This window comes from Onychostruthus taczanowskii, unplaced genomic scaffold, assembly GCF_017590055.1.
Source record: "Onychostruthus taczanowskii isolate IOZ18803 unplaced genomic scaffold, ASM1759005v1 scaffold109, whole genome shotgun sequence".
NCBI classification, from domain to species: domain Eukaryota; kingdom Metazoa; phylum Chordata; class Aves; order Passeriformes; family Passeridae; genus Onychostruthus; species Onychostruthus taczanowskii.
The window spans coordinates 873,195-897,824 of NW_024497519.1; positions in this window are offsets into that span (position 1 = coordinate 873,195).

Below are 24,630 nucleotides of genomic sequence, written 5' to 3' on the forward strand. Positions count from 1 at the left end.
GTACTGTTACAGTATATTTTACATTTTAAACTTCATAAACTGTAAAATGAAAAATGAATTTCTAACTCAGTAATTAAGACCTTAGTGTATTTATATCCATCAAAGATTGACCGAAAATTTTTCATTAGATGCTTACCTTTAGTATAATATAACTTTTATTTTTCTATTTTGGGTAATCATTTGTCATAAAATATCTGCTAAAAAACTGAATCTCATAGTTGGAGTAAAAAAATAATTAAATATGAATCACAATTTTTTTTTTCCTGAAACTGCAATACATACCACTTATATGTCAATTCTTTATTAGTTTATTAGGTAGAATAATTTCATTATAGTTTCATGCTTTATTAAAGTATAAAAACATTGCTAACAAAAAATGATACTCTTTCTTTTTTCTTAGAATATGTATAGGAAAGTACAGGAGATTAACAAAGAAGTATATGGCTATCTTGAATCCCAAATTTTAAACACTGACAAGCTAGTAGAAGACACTGACTGTATAAATCCAAACTGGGATCCTGTGGATTTTTACGGTCTTCTTGGGCTATTTTCTCCCTAGGTTTTTTTGACTTCAGAGGCACAGTGGTCATGCATGTAGGGATCCATGTCAGAATTTAAACCTAGTTTTTGAAATGTTAGGCAATCAGTCCTTACCTAAAAACTAAATTAATTCAGAATGCAGGCACTGAAATATGACTTCAGTGTATGCAGTGTATGCACATTTTGTGTAAGGAGTAGCAACCTCTTCATAAACCTATCACTGGTGCTGTTGTGAGCCAGGGGGATCTGACTTTTGCAGTAAGGGAATATCAAGCTGTATACTTGGAATGTATTTTGATATCTTGAAGTAATTTTTTTGTCTATGTTCTGCTTAAATGCCTCCTAAGATTTCAGTTTTTCTTTGATCTACTGGTCTGCATGGGTAAAATCTAACATTTGGTCCTGTCTACCATCTCCTCATAATTCCCCAAAAAATTGCACCTAGGAGGAAGTTGCACAGTTCTCTGTTTAGTGTGATATAATAGTGTTAACCAGTAGCAGTACATAACTTCCATCTCTTTCTATTTTTTCTTATGTCATGAATTTGCACATGTTAAGAGTTTTCTGTTTGTCTTCATATTTAAGGAAAAAATGACTGCAAGCTTAAATTCTGAGATTAAAGTGGCAGCTTAGAGAATTTTGATTCATTGGCTTGTCAGGAAAACAGACCATTTCACTATCACTGTTGATGGTAATGTCCAAATGTTTTCAGTAAAGTGACAGATTCTACTGTATGGATCAGAAATACAGGTATTGTGATAGTGCAGTGGTCTTGCTTCAAACATTTCTTTAGAATTGTAATGTAGGTTTCTAGTTTTTAATGTTAAATAAAAGGCAACTAAACAGAAAACCCCAAACTTGCTGTTTGAGCTTTCCCCCCACCCTCCCCTTATCAGATAAACAGCGTGGACAAAATATAAGTGGAGTATGCCAGAAACTGGCTGGTTTTGGATGCATATCTGCTCTACAGCTCCTGTGAGGAAAACAGCCATTCCCTAGTACCAGGAGGAGTGCTAATATTTTGCTCTTGTTTACTGGCTTTTGTTAGAAAATCTCAAAGCTCACAGAAACTTGGTTGTTTTTTTTTTTTTTAACAGCTATCAAATGTGAACTCAAAAGGTTCCTCATCAAACAGATGAGAAAGATGGCACATACATGGAACAACGTCTGTTTCATACAATCATCTCTTATCTAAGATATAAAAATATCTGTGTGAAATATCAGTGATACTGCAAAAGAGCTGGGAATAGCAACTGGGCTCCTTTTTCCATTTCTTTCTCTACATCCAGAAAATGACTGTATTGACAATGAGAATAGGAACAGTTAGGACTGTGAAGTGATGTGAAGTTCCATGAAAGATAAATTTTGAGTGAACTGACTACATAGGAGTATGGTAGACAGTGGCATTACCACATACAATTTCCAGAATTCTTCTGAGATCTCAAAAATGATGGGTCTCTGCAGACACTTGCTTTTATTTTTTATCTTGGAAACTAGCTACCTTTGAAGGTAAATGGCACAAGAAAAATTCTGCCCCCAAAAGATAAGTTCCATTACACTTCTTCAAATGAGTGGCGATCAAAGCAGGTTTCAAAACAGTTATAATATTTTATACAGTTTAAATACTTCTTTTCTGAACCTAACTTTCCGTTTGTTCTCTGCTCTTCAAAAAATCTGCCTAACAACAGCTATGCAAAAACAATTAGTAAAATAAACAATGTGGACAAAAAAAAAAAAAAAAAACCAAAAAAACAAAAGCAACCTCAGACCCAGAAAATTGATTTCAAGCTTCTTCCTATTTGTACATCAAATAAAGGACTGCATAGGCATAGTCTATAAAATGGTTATAAGAAAGAAATGCTATGCAGATTAACTCATGGCAACTCTCAGTGAAATGAAATTTCTTGACAATACAAATCTTAGATATGTTTTAGTATGTTATTAATTTCTAGTTGTCATGGTGGATGTTTGCACATAAACAAACTCCTACATAAAACTTAAAGATTATGTGTTTCTGAGGACTATATCAGCACAAGCTTTATTTAATGTAATTGATAAAGTGGTAGTTAAGGCAAAGATCTCAAATTTGAGGGAATTAAAATCTATAACCATCCATAGTCGGATCATGGATTATCCAATTGCTGGATCATTGCCTTTGATATTTTTAATGAATTATTTTAAGAGGTAATATTTTTACTCAGCAATCAGAAAGCAGCTATACATTTTTTACTTTGGTGAACCCGTTTGGAGCTTGATGACTTTTTGTATTTGTCACTGAGAGCTGGGCTAGAATGTTTGCTAAGATGCTGCATTTGAGTATTTGAAAGTTGAGTCAAAAGCCTTGTGAATTTTTTACTGGATGTTTCTATACCATGCTTCTCTGAGTCACTGTACAATATTTGATGGAATAAAACTAGCTGTCTATACCTTGTCTGGATGTCTTCTAAATGGAGTGAGCGTACATGTGAGTTAATTTATACTAATTGATTAAACTGGTTAGACACAGCTTTATGGTGACCAAATAAAGGTCAGAAGTAAGATTCAATAAATAATTAAATATCTTCAAGTTATCAATAAAACAGATTAATAGAGCAAGTTATCTAAGTTATTCTAGTGAAAACTGAGAGATCAACATTAAAATAAATTGTTTTGTACTGTCTTGTCTTGTGTAAAAGTAGAGAGCCAACTCCCTGTGGAGTGAAGTCTGTGCTTGTGCTGAGCCATCATTGGATGTGCTGTTTCTGCACCACTACACTTGGTCTACGTCAGTTCTTCTGTAATGGAGATAAATACTATCTAGGTAATTTTTTGTATATAATTCCTATGAGGAAATGTCTGAAGCTGGTGAGGTAAATCGCAGTTTTGAAGTATGTATTTGTTTCCAACAAAAGGGAGCCTAGAGACATTAGCTCTGTGAATACTACAAATATCTATAGTCAAATTACATGAATCCTATTTATGTTCATTTTGTTCTTTAACTCTTACAGAGCAGAATTGCTCTAATAAGCAATTTTTATGCTATTTTTAAAATGAAGGGATTAACTGAAGAGAATGCTGTAAGAAAGATAAGACATCTGGTATGATAAATTTCAAGAGACTTAATATAGTAATGGCAAGAAAATACCTACAGGCTTGCCCTTTCCAAAAACAGAGGCGTGAAATCAAAGGAGGTCTTGAGAATTATAAAAAGATCTTTCAGGAGGGTAGGGGAGACTGCTCTGTTGGCTCACAGCCAAGAACATACAGACTTAGAGAACTCTAAAAACCAGATGAAGACTTGCACAACAGCAGCAAAGTTGTGATGATACAAATAGACATAACCTGTTGTTATACTGATACTATTGAAGAAATAGTACAAACATCAGTAGGATCCTAGGATAGGAGGCTATGCACCTAAAAATTCTAGCACACGGTTGAAATAACTTATTTGCTAACAAAAGCATGTAAAACTACCTTTTTACTTGAGAATTGTAAGATGGGAATTGTGTTGCCAGTGTTCAGAAAGTTGTTCTGTCTGTATGTGTGACATCTTTCTGAGCCAGGGAATCAACCTGGTTATAGTCAGGAACCAGTTGGTAAACATGGAATAAATAAACTTGAAAAAGAACAAGGTTTGTTTAAAGAGAGATCTCACTTTGAATTCCTTTTGAGTGTTTTGAATGTGTTATGAAATATACTAGTAAGTTGTGGTAGACATGTGGATTCCCAAAGGGCTTTTTAAGGATTTCAACATCCATGCAGAAAAATGGAAGGTCTGATATGGATAAATAATTCACGGCTTGGCTTAGAGGGTAAGAAGTGTGAGAAGCCATAGTGGTAGTTTTGCAAGTATTCTTGTATCTTTTAACATATTAATTAATAAAAATATCAGAAAAAAAGATTGATCCAGTGAGGTGAGAAAGTTTGCTGATGGTACAAAACTTATGAATGTGAAAAGGGCAAAAGGTGACTGTCAAGAATAACAGAAGAACCTTACAAATTTGAATGACTGGGCAGTGATATGGCAGGTGAAATTCAGTGTATTTCATATTCATTAACTGAGGCATTACAGTGATAATAACAGTTTTCAGTATAAAGTGATGGGTTCAATGCATTGTTACTACTCAGGTAAAAGGCCTTCAAATTGAGATAGATGCTGCATGGAAACAGCAGATCAATGCTTGACAGCAGTCAAAGATACAAGTGACATATTAGAAAAGATTACAAAAGGAACAAAGAAGACAATAGTTAATATGACTTATGCACCTGCATAAATCCATGGTTTGCCACATCTTGAAGACTATGTGAGGAGTTCTGGTTGGCTTATTCAAAAAAAGAATGCACAAAAGTTGAAGAAAAAAGATTCTGAGAAAAGCAGCATGGATAACCAGAAGTATGGGCTGCATCTACTATTTTAGGTACAATTGCAGGTAATAGGACTCATTCATTTTAGAAAATAACGAAAAGAGATAGGAGAAGTCTGCAGAATTATTATCAAAAGAGAGTAGACTGCTCAATGCCTCTTCCATTGCAACAAACAGGGTTTGTTAAACACAAATTATGGAAAGAAAACTGCTTTAAAACAAAAGAACGTAGTTCTTCATGACAGAAGGGGATGGACTTCTGCAAGTCTTTGCAGGTTGAATGCACATTGTGCAGAATGGATGCACACATTGATGCTGTGAGAGCAAAATGTTTGCATGTATTTCAGTAGAGATGGGACAAGAACTCAGAGGAGAGATTAACTGGAGTTTACTGCATAGTTCCGATCACACATTGGAAATCACATGAACCAAAATACTTGTGGTTTGGGAAAAAATTATGGAATAGCATCAGAATAGTGCTATTCTTACTATTTTCAAGGCATTATTGTTAGAGTGTGAATATTGGGATAGCTCTGCTCTTCATCCAACTTAGTCATGGAAATGCAAATTTCCCCTATGCAGAAGAATTTTGTGTTGAGTTGTGAATCATCCATTCATGACATATATATATAATATGGTAGGATATGTGGCATGTGTTTGGACAGCTAACTAAGTGCAACTGGGCTGCAGCCCAAAGATCACCTTTGTGTGAATGGATAGCAGAACTCTTTCAAATTTTTGGTGCAAAAAGTCTGAGCAATTACCTGAAGGCTGGACAGATGCAAAGCAAAAGCTGCTCTGAGGTTTTCTTTATCTGGCATTGTAGTAGAGAAGTTGGCTTTACTTTTTCTCATAGTTGCTAGCCTGTCGACCATAAGAGAGAAGGTACAGGAGATAATGTGGCTTAGTGTCATATTAGGCTTTTCACCACAGAGAGACTAATTGCTTTAGGGCTAATTTTGTATCTTATTGGCTGTTATATACTAGAAATGGCTAGCTGTCTTTATTTGGTGATGAACAGGATACAGTATCATCAATTAAGCTGAAGCTTACGTGAAAAACAAACAAATAACAGTAGCATTTATGGGGTTTTTTAAAATTCTTTCATCACTTTTGCCTTTTTACTCCTTTGGTTTTGTGAACTATTTTCTAGCTCATATGCTGTGTAATGCAGTTGTCTTTGATTTTTCCAGAAATAGCTCATTAACCATTTAATTGATATCTTGACCTTCCAATTGACTTTCTAATTGATGTTTCCTTTCACTGCACCTGTTCAACAATTCATTTTTATGTGCTTATTACATTGTAACAGGTTGCCTTATCTAATGTTATATATATTTTATTAATACATATGTTGCTTGGCATTTTAAATTAACCACATGTATATTTCCGAATCCCTTATTATTTTCTTCCTGTTAAGTACTGTTAAGTCTGAACTAGAGGGGGAAAGATTAGGCTAAATAAAACATCTTGCAGCGTTTGTTTTGTTTTGTTTTGGGTTTTTTTTGGAGCCCAGTGACAGGCATCACTAGGATACCACGATAATGTTGTAATTCTGAGCACAAGTTTGGCAAACCATATCACTGTCATTACTTTATTTACTAGGGCAATCTTGTATTATACTGTATGCTGAGCAGACTTATATGCACTTGAATGTTTTAATTTTTCCTTCCCATGACAATCTGCACTAGAGAGGGAATAACTGGGTGTGAGGGAGCAACAAGATCAGACAGTGGTCTGTGAGATGACTGAGAAGATGAGCATCACAGCGGGCAAAGGCAAGGGTGTCATCCCCAACACCTGAGCCACAGAAATAGAGCAGGTCTGTGATGATGGTTTGGGTCAACCAGTTATCCATAGCAACATCAAGCCAAGAAGTCAAGCCCTTAGGTCAGGGTCAAAGTGTTAGTCTGGTGTGTCTCCAGGCATACAGAGAACTGCAAGCTCAGGCAATGGGAATGTGGCAAGCCTATCCTTACAAATAACTCCTAAACTATTTGAGGGCATGCCCACATTGAGGCTATCTGAAGAGCTGGTCACCTGCATTATAACTGGTCCAATCTGATAAGGAGCCAGGTCCCTGGAGACTAAGATGCATGCACAGCTCTGACACTCCAGCTCTTCCTTTCTCTTCCTGTTCATGTTCCCCTTCTGCTCCTGCTTTCCCTTCCCTTCTACTTCCCTCCTTCCCTTGCTGTTTCCCTGTTCAGTTCCCTCATCTTTCCCTTCTTCTTTCCCCTGAAAGGATCGCTGTAGAGTGAAGTGAACACACAGCTAGAGATAGCGAGAGCCTGTGGGGGCAGGACTGGGTGTGCAGGGCATGTGTTAGCTTTCCAACAGCTTTCTGTGAATCACAGCCTGGGTATCTGAAGAGCAGGATTTCACTGATGTGAGAAAGAGTTATCTTTTCTATCCCTAAGTCCCATTGACCCCTTTGCAATAGATTCATTACTATTCATATGTTTAATAATGCAATAGTTGTTTCAATGTAATAGTTGAGATGGCATCAGTCATCATCACTATATATAGTTAATTGTGTATTTTTAATATCAGTCTTTAATTACATTGTGTGCAGGTTAAAAAAAGGAAAAAACCCTCAAAAATGCAGGAATAAACAGACAAGAGTAATTGTAAACAAGTACCAAAGGCAGTCATGCAGTTTTGTAATGAACATACATCACAGAAACATCTTTTGCCAAAGATGTATTTTGTAGGACATGACTATAAAATGTGTCCTCCTCATAACTCCATCCCTCACAGGAACATTAGACTTCACCAAACTCAGTTATCATTTACTCTTGAGTGCCTCAGAGTGCTCAAGTTGTTCAATAAATTTTCAGGCACTGTGTTTGAAAAAAGCTATTATGAAAATTTTCCTCTTTTGCTATTAGAGTAATATTTTAAGATGCCATATCTGTTCCATTGAAACATTCTCAGAAGCATGAAATAATTAATGCAAAATTTTTGCTTTTTTATAAATCTTGAAAAATGCTGACAACTTCTTTTAATGATACTACATGGTAGCAGCATCTGTCCTGAAAAAATAACACATCTTTGATTTTAGAAGTAGATTGGATTGATGGATGGGTCTGCAACACCCAGCTAATTACACTTATCTCCCATGGAAATAAGGGCTGATTGTTCATAACAGTATTCTAGTAAATCTGAATTGTAGCTGTTCTTTCAGCTTCTTTCGGTATTCATATTTCAAGCTGCCAGGCAATGTGTCTTGTAGTGTTCAAGATGTGTGGCACTTGGGGTATATGGTTTGGGTGGTGCTTATTGTGATGCTAGGTTAATAGTTGGACTAGATGATCTTTAAGGTCTCCTCCAAACTTGATGATTTTGTGAATGGCATCATGCTCAGCAAGAAAACTAGGGGGATGGAGGTTGGAACTGGTTGGGCCTTGGAAAAGTGAGGTTTTTTCCAATGCATTATTTTCCTACAGTTTTGTAAGAGAGGCAGACGAAAAAGAAAGACACTATGGTTGGAAGCCTGAATCATCATACTTTATGGTTAAGGTATGTTTATAATGTAGTTGCACTTCAATGCAAATTTATGTGACCCTATTAATGTGGGAAACTAACTTGCTCGTGTGACCAACCTTACTTTTGAATTGAAGCTGAAATATCTGGCTGACTTTTTAGCAATTTCATAAGTTGCCTTCTCTGCACAATTCCTCTTTAGAGGTAGCCTGTGTAAAAGACTTGAAAAATGAATAGCACTCAAATTTCTTGATGCCTTCATACTCATGAGTGCAAAGTGGTCATCAGTAATCTGTTCCTTGACCTTAGTTTACTTATAATAAAAAATTCTTCTTCTTACTTATTAATCTAAGTATTACATTACATTCATGGAATGTGATGCCAAAGAATGAAAACTCTGTCAAGCAGAGAACTACTGCTGTGGTCTAAAACTCTGTGACAGGCTGTATTATTTTGTGCCGTAAGGAAAGGTTTGTTGTACTTTGAGAAAACACTTGAAAATAGATGGTTACATGGGTTAAAAATAAAAGCTAAGGAATTCTTACATTATCCTTAAACTTTGCTTGTTCAGAAATGTAATCAGATTGCCTGATAGGCTGAATAGACTTCTCACAGAGTAACTACACCTTCATCTGGGAAAATGTTTTGCAAACTGTCTAAGACAAAATAAATAGGCTACACTGAGCACAGTGCATGTAACTAATACTTTAGAATTTTTTTTTATTCTGGTTTGATTTAGAGTTTTAAAAAAGGTCTTAATATCCAGAGTGTATTTATATCATGGCTGCTGCCATTACATAGACTTGGTCAATAAACCAACTAAGTCTGTGCCTTTTGAGGATATCTGCATGCATTGTTTGTGGACAATTTGGTGCCTGTGAGATAGAAATTATAACATCTATTCTTTTTTGGCAAGCAGTGTTACATCACTGAATAAAAATCTAGATAGTAATACTTCTTTCTTTTCTGTTTTTCTTTTAATTCCTTTGCTAAAAATAAGGTATTTTTTTTGCAACTTGTTATTTTTTTCTGCAACCGACATGTGGCTGTCAGCTCCTATCTCCTCAAAGGCTGACAGAGAAAAGAACAACAAAGAGCTTTTGCATGTTTTCTTCCCCGTTACAGCAGAGGATTTGATTCACAATCTGAGTGATCTTTCTGACTGTTTCCAAGAGAAAAATATCTTGATTATCAGGAGCTCATGATAGATATGTTTCCACCTCTGTTATGCAATATCTGCTAACTGGATAAGAAGACAGTCTCTCAATCCAGGTGGTAGGAAAGAAAGCTTACTATATAAAAATTAGTCCAGCCAACTTGATGGAGTGAGAAAATTTATTGCCTTCTTCTCTTGTGGTGAATTCATAATAGTAGCTAAAAGTATGTTTTCTAAAATATCCAGTAACTGGCCCAACTTTCTTTTCTGTTTTCTCTGCTGCAATTTAAAGTGACATTAAAATTACAAATTCACAGTTGGAGACCATTTAATAATATCGTATATGTTGGCAGTGTCCTGGAGATCATTTGCATTATTTCATCAAGCTGTTTAGCCTTTTCTACCATGTATAAAGATTCTGTAATCATGTTGAAATGTATTGTTTCAAACATTGGTAGATGCCCTGTGGTGCCTAAAAATCATACACATTTTTACACTTGTATATGCTTAAAATAAATATGGCATTTATTACGGCTATATTTTTAATTATACACTCAGACATAAAGTACAGTGGGATAGCAGGATACTAACAGGGCACTTGCAGCTGAGACTGACAGATAGGGACAGAACTGGCTTGATAGGAGTAGCAAAATATTTGCTTGTCCAGTATGTACAACATGGTCAATGAGACCTTATTTCTCTGTTTTTGTTTATTTCCTAGCCTAAGTCACTTGCTTCCTTTTAATTTTGTAGCTTGTGGGAAAAAATTATGCATGTTCTTAGAAGATCTCCTTCTAGTAATTCTGACACCTGTAGTGAATGTAGTGAATAGAAGGCTGCAAAGATCTCTTCGGTTTTTCTAAATCTAGTAGAATCTAACAAGATTCTCTCCATCCATTATTAACACTCATGGAAATACTTGAGTAGAGAGTGTTTATAATTATTTTCTGAATGTTTGTTGACGTTATTCTTCTACATGTTTTGTATATGGCATGCTAGAATGAGCTTTTCAGTCTTTCAATATTAAAATTGCTAGAGAAAAAAAAAAAATCCCTCCTTAGGTTTCCTCCCTTATTTTAATTGTCCAATTAAAAAAATTCTCTCATAAACATATCATATCAGACATATCCAAAATTTGGAAATTCAGCATTATGTTCTTGTGCTGTGTTTCTGAGTGGGAAGAGGTCACCCATTGCTTTTTTACCATTGAATGCCACAGCAGAATGGTGAGTTTTGGATTTTTTTCTTTTTATTTGCAGTACAGTTTGCAAAAGTAGAATGCTGTACCCTTTGATTTTAAGAGATTTAAGTTATCGTCATCCGAAATGTTTGGGGTTTCTTTGATTTTTTTTTAAAGTAATGTATTCCAGAGAAGCTTATAGGGTTTTGCATTATGGGGCTAAATGGTAAATTTATAAGCTGTTTTTGCAGTATATTTTTGTAACTCCGTATTTTTCTGCTTTGGTTTTGGAAGGAGTTTTATTTCTCTTTTTTTCACCCATATCGATATCAGAAATTATATAGTAACATTCTTAGTATTTTTTTAGTAGTTTTGTTCTTATTCTATTAGAAACATATAGCAAAAATATATATACACTACAGTTTCTTTTGCAGACCCTAAAGTGAGACATTTAGAGAGTCTGCTTGCAATTGCTAAGTAGGACAGAAACCATATGGCGAGCAGATATACATTATGGACAATGTGGAATAAACTCTTCCATAAATTATTCTACTGTAAATCTGCAGAAACTTGTGCCCTCCCTACTTCCCCCTCCTTAATTTCTTTAATATCTCTTGTGCAGACAGGTATATGTCATTGATTGGATTTTGCTTATTACAGGCTTACATAAACTAAAAAAGGATGGTCATACAAATGTCGCCATATATTATTTTATCTGGTTCCACTGCAGGGAGATAGAGGGGGCAGAACTGCTGTGACTGCAGTTAGCTTGCATTGACTTCTGTGAGATCATGATCAGAGATTTTACCCTTCAAAAAAGTCAATGCTTTTATATTGTACTCTTATCTATTCTACCGAGGGTCACTGTCTAGCAAACAACATTTTAATATACAGCATACTTCCTTCAGCTAAAAAAAACCTCCAAACCCCAAACCTCTATATTTATGTGGTTCACTTTTCTTCAAATCATTACGTAGCAATTAAAGGAAAGCAATGACTGGGGACTAAGTAGAAAAGTGTATTTCATATCCTTTCAGTAAACTAATAAAAAATTTATGCCCTTTTATAATACAGTATAAGCTGATGCAGGCTTACAAGGGAGTGGAAGTAGGATGTTATTCTTAGTACAGAGCATCTGTGTTTATAAAGCAAATTTTGTCATTATATCAGCAAGTATAGTTTATGCTGGTTTATATAGATCAGATGTTTTATATACTAACCTTTCAGTATTAAAAATGCAACACAGCAGACTGATGAATTTTAAGGTGATATTAGAATATAATAGCATAAAAATTAATAACTGGTTTGGAAATAAAATTAGAAACTTCAGTAAGAGATTTATATATATATATATATATATATATATATGTATAATAAGAAAGAAAGATATGAAAATCAATAGGATCTCAGATCTCTTTAGCACAGGCAACTGCAAATTGCTTTAAAAAAGTGTAATTACTCTTCATGGTTGCAGATTTTTTTCCTTTGACATCCATTCTTCCACTGTTTCATATTGCCAAGATATTATTTCTGTATGTTATTTCTTTCTCCTGTCACCCCTGCTTCCACCTGAATCTCCTAGAAATGGTGCCATTTGTTGTTGTTTGATTGAATCTGCTGTACAATGTCTTCATGCTGGCAGTGTAATGTTTCATATCCTTTATTATTTTTACTTGGAGTCCTGTCTTAAGATTTTGATTGTGTCTAAAAGATAGTATATGTAGCATGGTCTATATAGTGTTCTAAGCTTGTGACACACCAAATCAACATTCTTTTAAAATATTCCATCACCTCTTTCTCTATATATATTATTTTTTAGGTCTTACTTCAGATACGTTTAGTGACTTGTTATTATAACATCAGCTGGATTAATTAGAAATTATACTCTACATGTTTTTAATTCTTACCCCAATTTTCAGTGCATTGCTGTGTGTTGTGGTGGTGTAGCCTGCTAACTTTAAATGCAGCAGTTGCTACCAAATTATTCCATCCAAATCAGTAGTCTGGTTGTCTACATTTTTCTTCAATCAGTAGATTACTAGCTATGGATTGTATATAGGCCAAGGAACACCATGAATTTACTATTAGCACAGTTAAAAATCTTGACAGTCTAATGAAGGTACTCAAGTCATAGCATATTGACACATATTTCTCAGATTGGCTAATTATTGCAGCTTATTTGCATTCACTTTCCAATCACAAATAGTATAAATACCTCTGAAGTATCTTGGCATTTGTGAAAATTTCTCCACTGCTTCTACAAACTACAGGCAATGATTTCAGTTTTTTACTCTTTTTGCAAAGAGTACAGTGAACTGCCACTAAAACATGTCCTTGACTAGAATAAGTTTGATACTACCTTTGAGGTAATGTATTCTTACTCTTGGATCCATTTTTTGCAATTTTTAAGTTGGTCTTGCAATCTACTAACTTGTTTCCTCTTTATTGGTTTCCAGTTCTCTTTCATGTATTGCATTTGCATTATGTGAATGATTAACTATTGGAATGATTGAATACATACATATGGCATGCTTTTCTTAAGCTTGAGACTTGCTTTTGTGCACTTTGTTGTCTTTAAAGCTGTTTTCTCTGTTTCCCAGGTTTGCATTTGTTTCATGCTTGCTAACTTATTGTTTATGAGTTGTCTGTAGCCTGAATCCTCCTCTATTGCCAGGTGCCTGTACTTTCTAAATCTTAGTGTTAGGTAACTGTCTTTGCCTGTACTCTTGTACAATGCATTTTTATTTTAGGGTGACATGTAGTTCATCCCACACAGAATTCTGCTTATTGTTGCTATCTTATTATTTAGAGATACATAAAATGATAATTATTGCATAATGCAGTGGTACAAAACTAAAAAGCTCTAGTAAAAGTTAAAGAAAAGTCCTTCATAGTCATCTGGTGGTTATACAATTTCTGTTCCTGTTTTACAAGATAAACCAGAGGTCAAGACCATCCAAAACAAGTTCAGCCTTAGAAATCCTGAGACTTATTTTTTAGTTTAAGAGAAAATGTTGACTTCTTACAGCAACAATAACAACAACACATTTATTAACATATATGACTGCATTTACCTGACAAACATATGAATGAAAGGGGAACACATCTGTAAACCAATTATACTGGGTACTGAAATTGAGGGTAAACTCTTTAAAATACCTTTTTTATAATAAAAATAACAGGTCAACTTTGGAAACCCAAGATAGCCACAGCATATCTCAATTTCCAAATATATTTCTAGTATATTGCTATGAAATACTAATTGTCCTTATCACTGTTGTTTTTTCCTACCCAATATCACTAACTGGAACTGCTAAGCCACTTTCTGAAAGGTCAATGAGAGGAGAAGTGCTTTAGGACTGGATGAAAGGCAGAGTCACTCTAGCCTTCAAAGAGTGCAAGCAGGGGGACCCAGGAATCAGAATCACAGATATTTCAAGCTGGAATCACAGATATTTCAAGCTGGAAGGAACTCAGAAGGAACAGCAAAGTCCATTTCCTGACCCTACACAGGACAGCCCTGAAAATCACACCATGTGACTGAAGGCATTGTCCAAATGCTACTTGAACTCTCTCACACTGGTGCTGTGACTACTTCTCTGGGGAGCAGTTTCAGTGCCCAGCCATTCTCTGGGTGAAGAACCTCTTCCTGATATCCTATCTAAACTTCCCCTCACACAGCTTTAGACCATTTCCTCTGGTCCTGTCACTGGTCACACAGGGAAGCAAACAGTGTCTGCCCCTTCTCCTCATGAGGAAGTTGTAGACTGCAAGGGGTTCTCTCCTAAGTCTCCTCCAGGCTGATCAGACTGAAGGACCTCAGCTGCTCAGTGTATGGCTTCCTATGAAGGCCCTTCAACATCTGGATAGCCTTGCTTTGGTCATTGTCTAATAGATTAAAATCTTACATTGTGATGCTGAGACTGCATACAGTATTCAAGGTTAGGCTACACTAGTGCAGAAACTACAGGCCAGGATGCCTTATGTCCATGCCTGGAAAGATGGTGGAAAAAATCAAGCTGGTTGTCATATCTCAGTACGTGGAGGCAAAGCAGTTATCAGGAATAATCACCATGGATTCACCAAGGGGAGATCATGCTTGACCAAGTTGATTACCTTCTATTTTGGCATGGCTGTCATGGTAGATGAGGACAGGGCAGTGGATGCTGTCAGCCTTGACTTCAGCAAGGCTTTTGACCCTGTCTCCCTTGACAAACTCCCAGGTAAGCTCAGCAAGCGTGGGCTAAACGAACGGACAGTGAGGTGGATCTGGTGGAACGGAGGAGCTCACAGGCCGGTTGTGGAGGCCAGTTGGAGGCCCGCAGCAGTGTTTCCCAGGGGTCAGTGCTGGGTACAGTCTTGTTCAGATCATTTAGCAATGACCTGGATGAAGGGACAGAATCGCCCTCAGCAAATTTGCAGATGACACAAAACTGAGACAAATTGCTGAAACCCCAGAGAGCTGTGCTGCCATTCAGAGGGACCTGGACTGGATGGAGAGCTGTGCAGAGAGGCACCTAATGAATTTTGACAGAGGCAAGTGCAGGGTCCTGCACCTGGGGAAGAATAACCTACACACCAGCATAAGGTTGGGGGCTGACCTGCTGGGAAGGAGCTTTGTGGGAAAAGACCTGGGGTTCCTGGTGGACAACAAGCTGTCCATGTGCCAGCAGAGTGGTCTTGTGGCCAAAAGGCCAGTGGTGTCCTGGGGGGACATTAGGAATAGCCTGGAGGTTGAGGGAAGAGATCCTGCTCCTCTACTATGAAGCAGTGAGGCTTTGCCTGAAATACTGTATCTGGTTCTGGGCTATGCCGTTCAAAAAAGGCAAGGAACTTCTGGAGAGCTAGAAAGACTGTTGGGAGACTGGAACATATAATCTTATGATGAAAAGCTGAGGGAGCTTTAGCCTTGGTCAGTTGGGTCAGTTTAGCCTTGAGAAGAGGTGACTGAACAGGGATGTTATCAATGTGTACAATTATTTTAAGGGCAGGTGCCAAGAGGACGGGATCAGACTGTCTTCAGTCATGACCAGTGACAGGACAATGTGCACAAATGGAAATACAGTTTGAGGACTATGAAGACATACTGAATAGGAGGAAAAACCTTTTTTTGAAGGTGACCAAGCATTGGAACAGGCTGCCCATAGATGTTTTGAAGTCTCCTCTGGATTTATTCAAAACCTGCATGATCTTAATTCTGTGCAAATTGCTTTAGGTGAACCTTCTTTAATGGGTCTAGCTGGACTAGATTGTCTCCAAAAATTCCTTTCAACCTCAACCATTTTGTGATGCTGTGAATTTAGGAATTTATCATTTTTATGATTGGAGCAGTTCCACACTCCCTGCTAAAGTAACAGTATAATGCAACCATTTTCTGAGGCTTTAGTTACACATTTGCTGATTCATTACTCTGTAACATCATTTAATAATAAACAGATTAGAAAATTAGGCATCCAACACATTAGCATTTCAGCAATGGGGATATTTTTCCCATTACAAAACTTTCAAAACTTTGTGTTATTTGTGGAAGAAGGTGGGAAAATAGATTTAGAATACTTCTATTTCCTTCTGTCATCAACTTCAAGCAATAAGTATCTTGATGATTTTTTTTTCTGTTAGGTTTTTTTGTTTGGTTGCACTTTATTTCACATGAATATAAACAACTTACCGCATTTCTAAAGAGAGAAACAAGCTTTCCAGTATAGTTCTGGCAAAGCACTGACCTGCAAAACCCTTGGCATTTCATTCTTTGGTCTCTCCTGAGTAGGAGTTGCCAATCATTCAGAACAGTGCCAAATTGTGTAGTGCTTTTGTGATGTGGAAAAGGATCTATTAAATGCTGGTGGGAGATTACCCAACTGACTTATTTCATTTCAGTTGCAAACAAAGTAAATTAAGTCACCAGGCATAAAACTAGTTTTTCTCAAGAACAAAAAGCTACTCCAGTCATATTTTGCTTGCAGCTGGTTAATTTACTGGTTTTTGTAACTGGTTTGATACAAATATAGATGGTTTAATTTTTTTTCCTGTATTGTGCTCAAAGAAAATAATGGAGAAAAGAAGAAAAAAAAAAGGTGAAAGATCTTTCCTGGCATTTACCAAAAAAGACAAAAATGAGTGAGTGCCAAGTCTTGACAGCTAGACTGGGGAAAAAAAAAAAAAGCAGTGCTGACTTTCTGGGAAATTAAAATATCTAAGAATGGACATATAGGGGGAAATGAGAAACTTGAAGTGGAACATGACATTGGCAAATCTCTTAGTCTGGTTTACAGATGAAAAGGAAACCTTGAGCTGAATTTTAAAAGTGCAATCTAATTGCCTTAGAGGAGAATAAATAGTGAATTAAAGATGGAAAACTTTCAGTATATCAGGATTGAGTTTGTCTGTCATGACCATGAAAACCAAACTGGAGAAAGAGGGACAGAATGCATGCTTTAAGATTGTTATGTCAGTGGAATAACAACATAATAGCCAACATAATACAAACAATATATATGCAAGCATCTTAAAGTATATTAAAGGCTATGAATTCTTTCTGTGTAGAACACCTATAAATTTAAATAATCTTGAAACAGCTAGCTAAGAGCCTGTCACTTTTGAAAATTCTGGAATTTGCATTTCATGCTTTTATTCAGGTGTTTTATTCATGTCTGAATAAAATTTCTTGTTCTCTCATGTAATTGACATAGGAGTCAGACAGCACTATAGATGAAGTTATGAGAACTCTACTAGCTAAATACCCTGATATAGTCTTCTGACCTCTAACTTCAAAACCTATATAAAACTTTGGGGTTTTCTCCCTTTTAAGTTAGGTAACATGCATTTGGCATGTTATCCAGACTTTCATTTTTCCTCTCTTCAGTTGTTCAGATGGTGAAAACTAGCTCCTTGTCCTGTTTTAGATTACAAGAGTGTAGAGAGGGAGAAGGGATACTCAGACTTCACAAGCCTTTTGTGTTGATGTGGAGAGAATTACATTACTGGTCCCAGTATTCTTTTTTTGGCAAAAGAAAATATTGCAAAGAAATCTCCTGCATAATAGTGCTTCACAGACCATTTCCTATTGAAATGCAGTAGCCAATATGCAGGATACTTGGTTGGATGACGAAGAAGAACATAATTGGGATAAATATACAGCACTTATCTGTTGATGTCCTGGCTTGTATAAACCTGTTTTGAGGGACAAAAAATGTAGGTCCAATACATACATGCTATATGTTTAAAAACATAGAGAGATATACAGCTGGTGACAGGCCAGACTGTGCTTAGTTGTAGGCAGAACATCCTCTCATTCCACTGAAGTGCAAACAGTGAGCAAATATCTTCCTTGACATTATATTTTGTATGAGGTGGTTGGTCAGCAGAAATACATCTGGTCAGGATGCATAATCAGTCACTATTTCTCATTCTTATGAACATTCTGCTTTAACAATGAGCAAGAACTGGGAGAATGACTCACTTCTGAGCCGGGCTCAAGCTGAAAAAGCCTTTTCCGGAGATGTCCATGCCTTTGCCCTTGAAATCAGAAAAGCATTCCAAGAGTTTTAGATAAATTATGTGGCTAGCTAGTGTAAGCAGAAAGAGATGAGTTGTGAGTTTCCTTCCTAGGATTGCCCAGAGCATGGTAACAGATTTCCAAAATCAAGGTGAGGTGGATGTAAGGAATACAGAAATGCCCTTATTCCCATACAGTACCTTGGATTTATATTCCTGAAGGTGTTGCCTTGTGTAGATATTGACATTAAATCAAGGAGGTATCTTGTTGGCAGCCTACCAGTCCATCTCTATTCCTTTTGCTCTACCTTAGTTGAAAAGTTCAAACTTTTTTAATGCTTCTCATGTGTCAACTTTGAAAATAGTTTGCTGATGTTAATGTAAGCACTGCTTCAGCACAAAATGAAAGAGTTTGTAGTGGTGCCGAATGTCCTGTTATTGCTAAGGAAACCTTTTCTAATCTATCATTCAGATTTCCAATTAGTGCTAGACTTTTTTTAGAATGAAAGAAAAATAGATGAAAGAACTAAAAAATGCAGTTAACTTATTAGTTGATTATTAATTCAAACTATGGTATAGGGAATATAATATGAACGAGGGAAGATATTGCTTGTTCATAAATGCAAAAGTGCCATAAAGTAATTTATGGTGTGGTTCCCTAAATATGTGGAATTTGGGACATTGTGTATATCTGGTTTTTTGTCAGCAAGTATGTATAATCAAGATACAGACTCACTCATAACGGAAACATCATATTAACATTGTCCTTAGCTAAATCTCACTTACTCCAAAATACTTACTATAATAAAATCTCTTTTTCATTAAAACAGTGTTTCTGCTGTATTCTTTGCTGACATTTTGAATGAAAATTTCCTTTCTCTTGGGTGCTTATTCTATGTTACTTATTCTTTACAATTTAGAACTTTATTTTTTACTATGAAATAAGCCTTAAAATGAAAGTCATAAAACTAGATTAATATAAATTCTATTCTATCTTATAGAACTTTTAATTTCAATATGTGCTAAAATTCCATGAAAGTTGTTTTTGTTCTTCTCCTGCCTACCTTTCAAATGTTTAAATAAGCTTATGCTATGATACATTTTGTACTGTATTTTGTTCCGTCATCCATGTTGTAAGCATTACATTTAGGTAGACTGACTATTCTCTCTGTTTTCTATTTTCCTGGGCATTCAGCGCAAAATAATTCAATATCTCACTAAAGTTTTCACTCCAGAATTATTGTATCTCAAAAGCTTCTCTTACACTACAACGAGAACTTGATCTATATATTCTTTACTGGAGAAATACATCAAACTTTTGCACAACTGATCTGCAAATGCATCTATTGTAAATGCAGGGCCACCGACAAAGGAAGGAATGATGAGGAGGACTCCGTCTTATCAGAAGTCTAATTTATTACTTTATTATACTATATTATATTAAGGAATACTATACTACACTATACTGTACTATACTATACTAAAGAATACAGAAAAGATACTTACGGAATGCTAAAAAGATGATAATGAAAACTTGTGACTCTCTCTGGAGTTCCGACACAGCTTGGCCCTAATTGGCAAATGAGTCAGAACAACTCACACCAGAGTCTAATCAAGCAATCACCTTAGGTAAACAATTTCCAAGCACATTCCACATGAGCACAACACAAGAGAAGCAAATGAAATAAGAGTTGTTCTTCTTTCCTCTAAGGCTTCTCGCTGCCTTTTAGTTTCCCAGGAGAAAAGCCCTGAGCAACAGAACCATGTTTACAGAATCTGAATACTGCATGTATCCCTTCACAAATTTTTCTTTATGGCTAATATGATAAACAAACCTGAGCGGTCATTTTGTAAGAGTTGATCTTATATTCCACTTGGAAAACTTCTATGATTTGTCTATCCAATTTTATTTAGAACTTTAAAAATCTTAGTAATTATAAGAGTATAATTTTACTGTCTTAGGGAAAGTCAAGGTTTCAGATTCAGAGAGGTAAAGATTCAAAAACAGGTAAAAGCTTGAAAATTGCTTGGCAAGTATTGATGCAGTGATCCTACACAGGAAATACTGGCCTATACCATTGCTGAAAATTCAAATGTCCTTGAAAGTGGTGCTCAAATCCCTAAGCTACAAATTTGGAAGAGTCCAAACAGCTATGTAATGTTTTCAGCCAAGTATGTAATGTGAAGGGAGTTATGCTATTGAAATTTTGCAGCTTGTGTAAAATATTTTCAGAAGCCTTTCAGAAAAGGATCTTGTGTTATTTGATCTTAAGTACCTTTGAAAGTGTGAGTTTGGAAGCAAGACTTAACTGACATTAATGTTAGATCTCTGTTGTCATCTCACATTTCCTGTCAGTATGGATTTTGTGTAATTCTGTGGAATTACATTAGCATGAAATTTGTATTAGTGGAAAGTAACTTAAGTTTTAGTTCCAAATTTAAATTCAGAATTTCTGTGCAACACTCAACATCTGACTTTACATTTGCAATCAGAATTATGTATTACATGTTTCACAAAGAGAAAAGGCAAAGGAAATAAATTATATGTACCCATCTCATTATTGTCAGGTTATCAAGGAAATGGGTGACTACTTATTGGCTACTTACACAGGTAACAAGGCAATAAAATATCAGTGTGTCCACTGTTGCTCTGCTCTTGAAGTATTCTTTTTTTCAGTATGGGGGTACAGCTGCATTTTTTGCCTATTAGCAAATAGGCAAATATAAAATGTGGGGTTTATTATTATTATTATTATAGACTGGCATACATGCAGTCTTGACAAGCGGATTTAACTGCATACCATTAAGTAATATTGATATAGCATAAGAGAGCAACTAGGTTTGTCTTTTTCTAATAAACTATGCATAAATCACACAACAGTTTCTTTTTACCAATGGAAAAATAGGCATTTAAAATAGATTTGCTATGAAGAAATTCCAGAATTAACATGATGAAGTGAAGAGAAGCTAATACAGCCTTTGATTCCCCTCCCTTCTTTGCTTGAGCTGATATGATATGGACTGAAATCCAGTATTCAACATTAAAGCAGCAATCTGCAGCACAGTGGATGAATTTGTGATAAATTGTCCCTTGAGGTTTATAAAACATATTCTCTATAAAACCAGCCGCTGTATGTTTCTCCACATTAGTCAGTTTCTGACATTCAGGCTGCTGAAGCTTCTAGGCCAGTAGTGGTATCTGCCATCCCAAAGCTGTAAACAACTCTTTGTTTATAGCAGCAGTGCTCATACATCCATTTCAAGGTTTTACAGCGATAAAAGGCTGACTGCCTACATAAACTGGAGTGGGCTGCAATGTTGTTATTTTGTTTATTGCTCTTTTACTGCAGTGGTCAAATAGTTCCTCTGAGACTAGACACTGGTACTCTGCCATCTGTACAGTCAGTGTTAGACAACTTGTGTCAACTAAACAAACCACTATGACAAACAATTATAATGAGCATACTAATTAAATAAAATCTTGCCATATTAAATTGTGGGGGAGATGTGGAAGATTAATAGCAAATTAAGAAAAAGTTGTCAGTTACCTTTTAATGGATAATGACAGTAGCCCCGAGAGAGGTTTTGATTGTATTCATGCTGCTTCATTTCTTCAGTCTGAACTATTGTTATAATTCATGTCATTTTATTACACCAAGAAAATAAGGGTCTGCTACTTAAGACAGATAGAAGATTTTTGCTATGTCTGCTTAATATTAAGTGTTGCCATTTTATAACAGAACAATAAAATGTTGACATTTATGTGGCATTCATTCCCACAAAATTCACTGTTGGAGGCGCAGTGTTTTCTCATCTCTTCTTAATGCTCAAAATTTCCTTCAATTATTAAGAAAATACACATTTACTTTATTTTTTCTTGTCTAGTAGTTGACCTTTCATTTGAGAAATCATGTTAATAAGTGGAAGACCAAATAAGGGAGGCATTTCATCACAATTACAAATATTTTAGTAGGGGTACCCCAAATTTAAAAAGCTTAGACATAAAGTCTGATTATTTAATCAGGGATGTATGCCTTACTGTCATGCTGTATTGTGCCAGTATCTTCAAGGAATTCCCTTAAATGATTATTCCTTATTTGACTTATGACATTTCAAGTCACTGACCACTTTAGCATTAAAAAAAAAAAAAAAAAAAAAGAAAGAAACATGCAGCTTAATTGACTTGAAGTAATATCAGGTTCTCACAACAATGATGAAGCAAAAAATCATATGGGAATGTAACAAACATCTGCAAATATGTGTTTTATTGGTCAGTTCAAAATGTGCCTTTAGCTTCAGTGGGAAATCTTTAGCCACATACTATTGTCATTGTTAAAGGGAAATAGGGAGAAAATGGAGAATGGGTTCATCTTTTCCTGTTACTTGAGTAGCTGCATTATAAAAATTGGAAGCCTGACAGGTAATTTCTCCAATTAAGCCTAGGTTTATTTTAGATAAGGTAATTATGGGAATATCCCATGGTTTAATTCTGACTGGTTTTGATATCATAGTGCTAAACTCAAAGCTCCCTGACCAGCATTTTCTTGTAATAGGGCAAAAGACTGGCTGCTTTGAACTCAGCCTTAATGAAGAGCTGTTACAAAACCTGAACTTTTGCTGAGCACATTAAAGGTCTTGCTTAATAAAAATCTTTAGGGAGCATACCCAAGAATTTTAATCTGCTATGAAAACATTGTCGACTGGAATGTGTTCCTCATTTCCAAGCACAGAATTCTGATGTGGGCTTTTTTTTAAGAGTAGATAAAAGCAGTGAATACACTTTTTGTGATTACTGTTCAGTGGATTTTCCTTTTTGATTTGGTTGATACAGAAAGGATGCCTAGAAAGGTAATAGGCATTTGTTGATAATAAATAGTACTCACTATCTCCTACAAAGAAATTATACTTAAATATTTTCACACTTAAAGAAATTGTTAACAAGGGACTTTTCTCTTGCCAATATAAGGAATGTAGGAATAAAGGAATTGCTTGTCTCCAGAGACTGAAATGAACAACACTACTTCTTTCTCCCTAGGGAGCCCAAGATAATGTTAAGTGAAATAAAAAAACTATGATAAAGTCATCCAAGAACACACTAGTACATAAAAAAGTATGGTTCATTATACTCAGTGTGGGTATGGATTATTTAAATTAAATCAAAATGGCATACATTTGACCAGAATTGTTTGTTTTGGAGTGAAGTTAGGAAGTTGCTGGCAATTAACTAAACAAGGAAAACAAGCTTCATGTAGCTGAAGCAGTTGTTGGGAAATCAGCAGACCTTGCTTCAGCTGTAAATTTCACAAATGTTTCTGTATATTGTGATGTAAGGTATATAAATTCAGATATGCAAACACTGTACTTCCCACTGAAATAAAGTAACCCTTGAATCTGTGATGTTAGATTGTTTGTGTTGTAAGGGTTGGCAGTGGTGGGGAAGGAGTCAAACTCATGGCTGGCATTTATGATGTCCAGTAAAATAAGACAAAATGGAGAGGTTTTTCCATTTTAAATGCTGACATTTTGCCATCCTATTTCTTAGGTGTTACACTGTGTATATCTAGAAGCATGACTGAAAGGTATTACTGGAGCCCTTCTATGATGACCTCATGAAGTCTTTTCCTCTTTTCAACAGTGCAGCCATCCCTGATGTGCGCATTATAAAAAGAAAAAAAAAAAGAAAGAAAAAAAAAAGCTTTATTAGGTAGTGTCATCTGATGCTCTCTAGAAATAAATAATAGTAAATAGACAAGTGTTTGTATGTATGTGGGTATGCTTATGCATGTATGCCAATCTACATCCCTGAACAAAAAAAAAAAAAAAGTATTTTGTAGCATTAACTGTTTTTCTTAGTAACTCTACTTTTCCTGGGTTTAAAGATTCCACAGTTGACATTTGTATCAAAGGGTTAAGGTCTTTGTTGTCAGAAGGATGGATTACTTCATTATGACTGCAGTGCATGACTGAGAAAACAGAAAGGTTGAGATGGGAGCAGTCACAGAGTTGCTGAGCTAAGAGGCTGAGTGCTGCTTGGGACAGCTGATTTGTCATTGATACCTAATATATCACAACAAGCAGGAAACATGCTTATTTTCTGGAGAACCCTGGTAAAAAAGGCAGGTGTTAGCAAAGTAAATCCAGTTGTTAGCATACAGTGGTAAATCATTGCAATTACTGCATGATCCATGAGAGTTGATGTAATTGGTTGTAAGGACTTGTTCAGCCAGGAATACTGTTGAAGACGTCCAAGCCAATGGCAGTGGGTTGGACTCAATGACCATTAAAGGCTGTTTCTTACTCAAATGATTATATGATCTTATAAATACAATTGTATATCTTGTACATAATACTTAAAATGCTAATTCTGTAATTAATTAAATAGCACAAACAATTTTTTCTCTTTGTTTACATTAAGGTGAGCTTTTGACAAA